Raw genomic sequence first — 10,238 nt, forward strand, 5'->3', positions numbered from 1 at the left:
TGTTTGGCGGGTCCGGGCTGGGGATTCGAACCCGCCACCTTAGGTGTACGTGGCTGGCGCCTTAGCCGGTTGAGCTATAGGTGCCGAGCCTGAGGAATCACTTCTGTGGTTTATCTTACACAGAAGTGAATCTTTCTAAGAGTAGAATATGAACATTTTAACACAATAACTAAGAAAATGACATGAAGGCTATGTTAACCAGTTTGATGGAAGTGTTTCGGACTGTGCGTGAAAACACCACACTGTACCCCAGAAATGCATTTAATGTACATAGTTACCATTCAATAAAAAAAAAAAAAAAAGAAGTTAGAAGATCTGAAAAGTCAGATAAGGAATACCTGAATGAAGTAAGAATATTTCACCCACAGAATAGAAGACCTAGGAAAGGATGACAGTTTCAATGACTACAGAGACCCTGAAAGTCGAGTGAGTGAGTTAAGCCGGCAGGCAGGGACTCTGGCAATATAAAGAGTGTAAGGAGCATATAAGGGATGTTCCTGGCATCACAAATGGGAGCTGTATCACCAAAGGCTGTAATTCTTTCTCAAGAGAACACAGGAATAGGTATTTAATGGGAAATCTCATTTCTGAAAGTTGGCTTCCAATGTCAGTTTTTGCATAAGGCGAGCAGGGTCTTCCTGGATCCACACACACCAGTCTGCACCTTGTGTTATGGGAAACGTGATGGCCATCCTCAAACACCTCAGGAACTGCCACAGGGAACAGCCACAGATTTGTTCCATGGGGCCCTAAAAGGTGACACTCACAGGGAGGCAACCCACAACTCAATCCAAGGAAAAGCTGTAAGACTTTAGTTGGGACAGGTCAAATTTTGTTGGCCAGTTCAAGAATTCTGCCGCTTACTACATCTGACCTTGGTCATGTACCTCCCCCTCCCCAAGCCTCAGTTTCTTTCCTACCTACTTTTCCCTTACAAAAAATAAAAAAGAAAAGGAGTATTTTTAACATTTAGCCTCTTATCTTTGAGTGGTTATAAAGATCAAAATCTGGCTAAGCACCCATAGCAGGTGCTGGCCACATACACCAAGGCTGGTGGGTTCCAGCTCAGCCCGGACCTGCTAAACAACAATGACAACTACAACCAAAAATAGCCAGGCGTTGCAGCAGGCACCTGTAGTCCCAGCTACTTGGGAGGCTGAGGCAAGAAAATTGCTTAAACCCCCAAGAGTTTAAGGTTGCTGTGAGCTGTGACAGCACAGCACTCTACCAAGGGTGACACAGTAACACTCTGTCTTTAAAAAAAAAAAAACAATAAAAAATAAAGATCAAAATCTATATCAGAAAAAAACATGAAAGTACCATATGATGACAAAGAACTTAAGACCTACCATCATAAATTCATTGATGTACATCTTATCCCTCATATTATACACGCTAAGGGCACATTCCCAACCTGATTTTTTAATTCCTCCCTCAGAGTATCAAGTATTTGCTGAAAAAAATGTTTAAAAGGAAAGTAAAGAGGGTTGAAATGACAGTATGAGAGGATAACAGAGAAAACAGTCAACAAGGCAGACACCCAGGACGTTAATCATTAACATCATTGACTAGGCTGAAAGATACTAGACTCAGTCAAATGGAGGAATATACAAAGGTAATGGCCTGTGGATGAGGGAGGGACACTTGAGGGCAGGCACAATAGCCAGCTGCCTGTTTTTGTTAATAAAGTTTAACTGGAACACAGCCTTGCTCATTGGGTTATGGATTACGTGTTCTGATCAGTGTATTAGGTTTTGACATACACTGTACTCTGTACATGCTGCTCCCACTCTACAGTAGACCCCACCATTACCATCCCATGGCTGTGTCCCCACAGTGTGAACGGGTCGTTTGGGTCTAGTGAGCCATGCCCCGCGCTGCCCGTTATGGCCTAAGTGTAAGAGACAAGCATGTTACCAAATGAACCTCCACGTTCCTCTTCTATCTTCAAGACCACAGATCTTTTAAATTCTGACGTTCACCTAGTAACGTCACCCAGGACAGTGAAAGACTGAAACTGTAAGAGGCGTGTGTGACGGGTTCAGACAGGGAAAGGTCAAGCGTACAGGGGAGCCCTCCTCTGTCTCTCAGTCCCTCCATCTGCCTGAATTTGGTTATTTTCATGGAACCTACAAACATGAAAAGTCCTATTTCCTCTTACTTAATTTACCTGCCCTATCATTACAGGGTTTCAAGAGAAATCGTGACCAAAAATTCGAAGGAAGCAAAAATAAAACAGGAATATGTTAACAGAAGTTTTCTGAGCTAAACTTAATATCCAGAAGAATTTAGTGGGCAATTCTAGGACTTCATAAAAGGATCCTGGTTCACATTCCTTGCCTCACTCTGGAGTAACTACATGCAAAGACATCACAACCTTTACCAAGAGCAGATCTGCTGAGATCTTCATTTTTCTTCTAACACCTGACTCAACTTCATGAGATACCTCCAACCGTTCCCCAAAAGACTACTTACCAGTCTCAACAAGGACAGGGACCCCACCACACTGCTGTCACACTCCTACACCCCCTTCCATGACTTTCCACGCTATAGGCAGCCTGGAGCCTTGCAGAAAAGGATCCACCCTCACCTACTCAGCAGACATTCTTCTGAGGGCGTCAACCCACCCTTTGAGCCATCCCCTCTCTCCTAGAAGTCTATTCTTCAGGCTTAATTCTGTCCCTAACTCATTTCTTTTCAACCTTTTCACTTCAAGTCTTCTTAACTCAGAGATTAAATCTGAAGCCTAATCACGGAGAGAGCTCAGCTCCATGCCAAATATTTAATAACAGATTTCTTCCTCTCAAGAAAAGTGAGGGTGGGGCAAAGAAGACACGTCTGGTAACGATTATGTTAACAGATATGCCTCTCTCATCTTTAGGATTAAATATATAATGTTTCAAGAATTCTAAAGACACACAATTCTCTCTTCCACAAAACATCTGGGTTACCTTCTCTCATACTCCTGAGTCCTTATGACTCCTCAGGCTCCCCACAGGCAGAAGAGTGGGAAATTCCCACAAGTTTAAGAAAATGGTTTTTCTTTCATCAAGAAATATTTAAAAGTCCCCCTGCGACATACGTAAGGTGTTGAGAATGGCTAGATTCACTCCGGACTCTCCAGGCCCCACACGCTACTATCCCAGGCACTCTGGTCCCAGTTAACAGTCACTGCACCAGAATGCACAACTAACTGTCGAGAAAAATACAGAAAACTGCAGACAGCCAAAAGAAAACGCGGGGAGCCCAGCCTTCCAAAGTGAGCTTCCAAAACTGGAGAAAGAGTAGGACAAAGTGATGAGAATAAACGCTGAAGACGCCTCTTAAATCACATATGGGAAAAAATGGACATGTGGTGTTCCGCATTTCCTCCCCCACCAAAGGAGTTGAACCAGGAGTACTTGAAGCCTTTAAAAATTTTTAAAAATAAAACAGTCCCCAGGTGTGTGTGTGTGGGGTCCACTAAATTTAAGTGCTTTGAGAGCCTAAGACAGCTAAAAAGGAACTGAACCGCCTACCGAAAGCGGGGAAGAGATAAAGTGCACCCCATCCGCAGCCAGGCAGCCCAGCCTGACCTCCAGAGGCTCGGGATTGGTTCTGTCCCCAGGAGCGCGGGCCGAGTCGCCCGGCTCGGACTCGAGGCGTGGAGGCAGCACGCCGCAGCCCCCTTGGTTCATGCTGCTCTAGGCCACCGCTTACAGGGGCTGGGCCCGGGCGTCAATGCCCAAGACGCAGAGAGCAGCAGCACCTGGACCCCTGGACAGGAAGTGGCCATTCTGACTGTGGCTTATCATAAAAGGAGGGAGCCCCGCAAAAAAATCCAGAGGAAGAGCAGCAACAGCGGGCGACTTCAAGTGGGAGCAGTGCAGGGCAGATGTGGAGGGTGTGCAAAGGGAAATGGGGGTGGGGGGGTGCGATCCGGAGCTGCGCCTTCGTCGACAAATGATGCTCCCTGCCAGCAGCTGGACAAACACCGCAGGCAGAGGAGGGTGGAGGGCTTGGGGGAGAAGGGACTCAACAGCTGAAGCCGGGCTTCCAAGAAAAGGGGTGGAGGTGGGTCGGAAGCAGCGCAAACGGGGACAAGAGGAGGCGTAGGGGGGAGGTGGTGCTTCCAGCCCCACCGAGACCCGTTAACCCTCCTCGCCGCTGGCACAGGGCCGCGTGGTCCCCCGCCCAGGCCCCCGGGGCGCCGGGCAGGCCTACTCGGCTCCCGGCTGCACGCCTCCCGCCGCCCGGGCTGCAGCCTCCCGCAGCCGCGGCCAGATCCGGTCCTACCCGCCGCGGGCCCCGCGCTGGGGCGACCCCGGGATCCCTCCGCGAGCGCGTCGGGCGCTGCCCCGATCCCGCGGCCTCACGCGCCGCCAGGAGCCCTACCAGCTTCCAGTTCAGGGACGAGCCGCCGCCGCCTGCGCCAAACTCGGCGTCCCAGAAGCCGCGCCAGCCGCCGGCCGCCCGCCTCCCAGGCCGCGCTGGATCCCCCGCTCCCCCTGCCGGCCGGCAGCCATTTCCGACAGGCGACTGCGGAACTTGCCGAAGTGAGCCGAGGGAACCGGGACGGAAATGGCCGAAGCCTGCACTCGCGATCGGGGCCGGGCGGGCGCGCGCGCGCACGCTCGAGACTTTCCGGAGCGCGTCCACGGGCCGCCCGCCGCCAGGGTGGGCGCTGGGAATACCCGAGGCGCGGGCGCCCTGGCGGGCCGCTGTGAGGATCGCCCTCCGAGCCCTCCGAGCCCTGTGCCCCGCGTTCCGCGACAGCCGCGTGCCTTGCCCTTCCCGGACAGCCCGCTAGCGGAGCTCGAGGAGCGAGTTCCCGGCAGCCCTGGAACCCGGCCCGACCCCAGAGCCTCCGCCGCTGCGACGGCGTCGGTGGCCTGGGAGGAAAGTCAAGTCGCAACCCCTTGAGTCAAAAATAAGCCCTCCCCGGGGAAAAGGCCTTCCTAAATGCGGTGGCCTGTGCCCAGCCATGGCCTGCAGTGTTGAAACACTTTGAAGGTTTAACAACAAAGAAAGGGCCGGGCGGCATGGAAGCTTAGGAAAATCCCGAGACTTTGCAAAAACAACAGGTTAATCCGGTCATGTGGGACGATCCACCAAAACAATAAAGGAAACGAGGATGCCGTTTAAAAACGTAAGAGCCAAATCCTGTGAACCCTAAAGTGCACGAGTTCCACAGTCCCGTGACACGTGTCTGTCCGTTCCACCCTTGCGAGATACACGGACGGGACCTGGCTGGCTGGCACAGGGAGAGGGTCCTGGAGACACCGGGTCATGACTACTAACTCAAGAGTTAAAACCACCTTTTTCAATCTAACTGCAGTGTAATCTCGAATTGCCTGTGTTTGTTTTTTTAAATGTCTTTAATCCCCAGATTCTACTGGGGTTTACAGGAACCCTTTAAACCCTTTAAACCCTTTAAAACCCTTCAACTCCAGGGTTCCCCAAGGAACCCCAAACGCGTCAGGGCCCAGACAGGGAGCCGGCTCCTCTCCCAGTGCCTGGGTGGTCTGTTACTTTGACTACGACTGCGCCCCTGAGACAGGCTGCTGCAGCTGTCCAGCCCTCCACAAGCTCTCCTTGGTGGAGCCAGGCCCAGTGTTCCAGCAAGGAGGCTGGGACAAGGCAGATTAATGACGCCCTGCAGGAGAAAGTTTGGGCCAAGGATTCCGTTTGCAAAACAAAACTTTAAAACCCCTAGCAACCTGTTTTCTAAAGCACACTCTTCCTCTCTCCATCCACAACCATCCCTTCTGGTCATCCTCCTCCCTCCTCACTTTCCTCTCCTGCCCCCTTTATTTCTATACACAAACATACAAAGTCCTACCACCATCAGATGTACACCAAAGCAACCCCTAACTTTCACCAATTTGTTGAGGAAAGAGAGAGGGGAAAGGCAACATTTAAAAATCAGCATTTGAGAAATGAAAATGGGGAATGCGTTGTCCAAGCATGACAAATTGTCTTTTTCCTTACGGTTCATCCACTTGGCTGGCCTTCAGGGATGCGTGGCAGCCACAGGCAAGAAAGGGCCCGGCGGTGTGGGAGGAGACGCAACAGCAGAGGGGAGAATTACCAGGTGCCGGTTCACTCCACACTGGCAGACGTGGACATGCAGATACCTGCTACCTGGAACAGGCAGTCTTCTTTTACATTTGAGTAACTTAAATAACACATTGCTGCCCCTGAAGTCGATTTATCTGACTTTAATCACTTTGCTGGCCAGTCACACGTTACCTGGTAACAGGCATAGATTCTGAGTAAAACTGACAGTCAACAATGTTAAGATGTTAGAGGCCATAAGTGATTCTATATTGTAAGCAGCTGAGAGATAGGAGAGGGGAGAGAATAAAAAGGCTGAATTGGGGACAACTAGGAATTGAGACTGGGAGAGATGAATCAGGGAACAGCTGCTGTGTTAACAATATCCAGGCTTTAAGAAGAAAAAGGATGTTCACCTACAATTTCGTGTGCCCTTGACTTCGTGGGTGCCCCAGCTGCTGCAGAGCACCCCTCTGCCTCTGGATCTCCTGGGCTCCCTCCTGCTTCTCCCTCTTCCTCTCAGCAGGCTCTACCTCAGTCTCCACAGCTAGCTCCTGTTCCTTCCCTGTCTCAGATCACTGTGTCCCTCACCAACCATGTGACTTGGGCTATTTCTTTTTTCTACTGGTGGAGTACCAGCTGCGCACAGCCTGGGTGACATTCAGGGAAGGACCCCCAGCTGCTTCTCCTTCTTTTACAACGAACATTCTTATCACCTGCTAGAAGTCATGCAGCCCATGCATACTTTCTTTATTATTGGCAAGTACACAGCTTTTCCTCCTTAAAGTTAATCTTTACCCCCAGGTGTTAAGATCTACCTTGTTAAGGCAGCACCTGTGGCTCAAAGGAGTAGGGTGCTGACCTCATATGCCAGAGGTGGTGGGTTCAAACCCAGCCCTGGCAAAAAATATATATATATATATATTTACCTTGTTAAAAGTACTTTATAAATAAAGCTGTTTCCACCCTTCAGTGCTGGCTGCCATCATCAGCTGCATCAGACCTACCGATCCCATCCTATCCTGTCTCTTGTCTTTCTTTCTCATTTCCCACCATTTCCACTCAGTTTATTTCTCCTTCCCCCGTGCTGGTTCACAAAACTACTCCACACTTTCTTCTTGCCCGTTTTAGCCAGCTGCCTCGCATCCTCGCTCCTGTAAGCAGAGCCCTTGCTGCAGTGCTCCAATCCGTTTTCCAGTGATACTGGACATCATCATCATTCTATGAAGACATATTTTATGAACACTTAATTGCCACAGAATAAGCTAAACCCTCTCTATGCACAGTCTCATTTTAATCCTTACAAAGAAGTGTCATTTTATAGACAGGGAACTGAGACATGTCTCTTTTTAATTTGAAGAAACAGGCTTGGTGCCTGTTGAATCCAGCCTGGGCCCGCCAAACAACAGTGATGGCTGCAGCCAAAAAATAGCCAGGCATGGTGGGCACCTGTAGTCCCAGCTACTTGGGAGGCGGAGGCAGAAGAATCGCTTGAGCCCAGGAGTTGGAGGTTGCTGTGAGCTGTGATGCTACAGCATTCTACCCAGGGCAACAGCTTGAGGCTCTGTCTCAAAAAAAAAAAAAAAAAAAAATTTTTTTTTTTTGAAGAAACAGGCTCTTGCTTTGTCTCCCAGGCTAAAGTGCAGTGGCATCATCATAGCTCACTTCAACCTTGAACACCTGGGTCAAGCTATCCTCCTGCCTCAGCCTCCCGAGTAGCTGGGACTACAGGTACACACCACTTCCTCCCCTGAGGATAATTTTTTTATTTCTTTGTAGAGGTCTCACTATGTTATCTAGGCTGGTCTCAAAATCCTGGCCTCAAAATCCAGAGATCCTCCTGCCTTGGCCTTCTAGAGTGCTAGGATTACAGGTATCTGCCAGCACCATATTTCTTGACCAAAACAATTTTGTTGTCTCCCAGGACCTTGATATATTCCACCCTGAATTCACCAATATCCCTTCCTTTTTTGCTCTCCCTGAATGTCTTTGTTTATAGGAATGTTACCATAGTCTTTCCTAACCCAGAAACTCAAAACCTAGTATATCTTTGATTTCTCTCTTTATCCCCAAGTTCAATTTCTGAACTTAAAGTCTTTACCTGTAGTATTCTGCCACCCATCCTCAGTCCCACATCTACTTCCCTTGTTCAAGTCCCCATTACTCTTCTCCTGGATTGTTGCCTTAATGCTGCCATTTCTGGCTTGGAAAATAAATAGCTCTCCTTAAGAAGCCAAGGCACAGGGTCTGTCCCTGTGGCTCAGTGGGTAGGGTGCCAGCCCCATATACCGAGGGTGGAGGGTTCAAACCTGCCCCGGCCAAAACTGCAACAACAACAACAAAAAATAGCTGGGCGTTGTGGCAGGCGCCTGTAGTCCCAGCTACTTGGGAGGCTGAGGCAAGAGAATCACCTAAGCCCAGAAGATGGAGGTTGCTGTGAATTGTGTGATGCCACAGCATTCTGCCACGGCATTCTACCAAGGGCGATAAAGTAGACTCTGTCTCTACAAAAAAAAAAAAAAAGCAGCAGCAGCCAAGGCACCAGTCTATGCATGACAAAGCCAGTCCTCACTGATCTCTCCATGTTTTGACATTTTACAGCACTTCTTGCCTCTACTCTGCATTTTTGAACTTAAAAATACTTTTGCATTGTTGTTTAACGGTCATATATGTATTTATCCCCACCAAGGAACTAGTGCAGAGCAGGACATTGTGCCTTTCGTACCCAATAGCAGAGGGGTTCAGTCTTTCTAAAACACAGTCACAAGGACTTGCACCAGTAGTAAACAGGTTTTCCTTTTTTGGCTCCAAATATTAAATTCCCAGAAGAGACAATATCAGCCCGGCCTGTGTCCCTTATCCACCCCAGATCAATCAGCTTTAGCTAAGTAGCAGGTCAGCCTATTCTAAAGATGGCAAATGGGGGCCTTGCCTATAAATAGAGCTTATCCCCCCAAAAGCGGAGGCACATTCATTCATTCCTTTATTCATTCATTCAACCAGCAAACAGTTGAGGACCTAGTAAAATATACAGTATTCCATCATGTATGCAAAATGTTTAAAATACAGCCCAGCCCGGGCAGCACCTGTGGCTCAAGCAGTAGGGCGCCGGCCCCATGTACCAGAGGTGGCAGGTTCAAACCTGGCCCTGGCCAAAAACTACAACAACAAAAAATATATATATATAGCCCTGCCCTCAAACCATAAAAGATTTTTTAAAAAGCCTAATAGTACTCACCCATAAAAAAACCATCAATTCAGTTACACGTGATGGAAGATAATTCACCTCCCCTCGTATGAACCTCTGGTGGTAAAAGTAGTCAGCAAGAATGTGTACGTGTTCAACAGAAATTCACAGCAGCGCCACTAGGAATAGACAAAAACAGAAAACTACCCAGATGTCCAACGGTTTGTTCACACACAGAATACTTCACAGCAATGAGAATGAATGCTTACAGATATACACGATATTGCTGAATCTTACAAAGTTAAAAAAAAAAAAGAAACCAGACACAAAAAAAGCCTATAGTGCATGATAGGCTTTGATATACAGTATAAAGACAGACGAAACGAATCCACCCTTAAAGAGTTGTAACTAGGGCTCAGCGCCTATGGCTCAAGCGGCTAAGGCGCCAGCCACATACACCTGAGCTGGCGGGTTGGAATCCAGCCTGGGCCCACCAAACAACAATGACAGGCTGCAACCAAAAAAAAAAAAATAGCAGGGGGCTGTGAGGGGCACCTGTAGTCCCAGCTACTTGGGAGGTGGAGGCAGGAGACTCACTTGAGTCCATGAGTTGGAGTTGCTATGAGTTGTGATGCCATGGCACTCTACCAAGGGTGACAACTTGAGGCTCTGTCTCAAAACAAAAAAAATGAGATTATCTCTTCATGGTACTTGTTAAAATTATTTCTGAAGAACTTCATACGTAAGTGAATATTAGTCCACCTCATAACAATTTATTTGCTTTTTAAGTCATGGAAAATATTAAGGCTGTGAAGACCCTTTGAGCATTGAGACAGGTGCACCCCTTCACATACAATCAGCTAAACTCTATCAAAAAGTGTCTGACTAAGCTCTAGGTAATTGTTAGGTGAAAAATGCCTCATGAAAACATAGTAAGAGGCAACATCTGAAACCAGGGAAATCTAACATAGATCCACAGGGACTGCGTAGAGTGTGACCCGAGAAGTGGAGAGGT

The 10,238-nt window shown here is 48.4% G+C and overlaps 1 protein-coding gene across 3 annotated transcripts in view; it reads right to left on the reverse strand.

Moving 5' to 3' along the window:
• Nucleotides 1-4,549, reverse strand: part of EXTL3 (exostosin like glycosyltransferase 3) — a 55,825-nt gene extending 51,276 nt beyond the window's left edge. For 2 of the 3 annotated variants that reach the window (XR_002774381.1, XM_023515588.1), the window contains exon 1: nt 4,375-4,447. The gene's annotated coding sequence lies outside the window, so the exon portion shown is untranslated. Of the gene's footprint in view, nt 1-4,374 lie in introns of all 3 variants that reach the window. The other variant, XM_003793933.3, reaches the window with a different exon arrangement.
• Nucleotides 4,550-10,238: the final 5,689 nt, after the last annotated feature.

Source organism: Otolemur garnettii, unplaced genomic scaffold (assembly GCF_000181295.1).
Source record: "Otolemur garnettii isolate 467f Iridium unplaced genomic scaffold, OtoGar3 scaffold00074, whole genome shotgun sequence".
Taxonomy (NCBI): domain Eukaryota; kingdom Metazoa; phylum Chordata; class Mammalia; order Primates; family Galagidae; genus Otolemur; species Otolemur garnettii.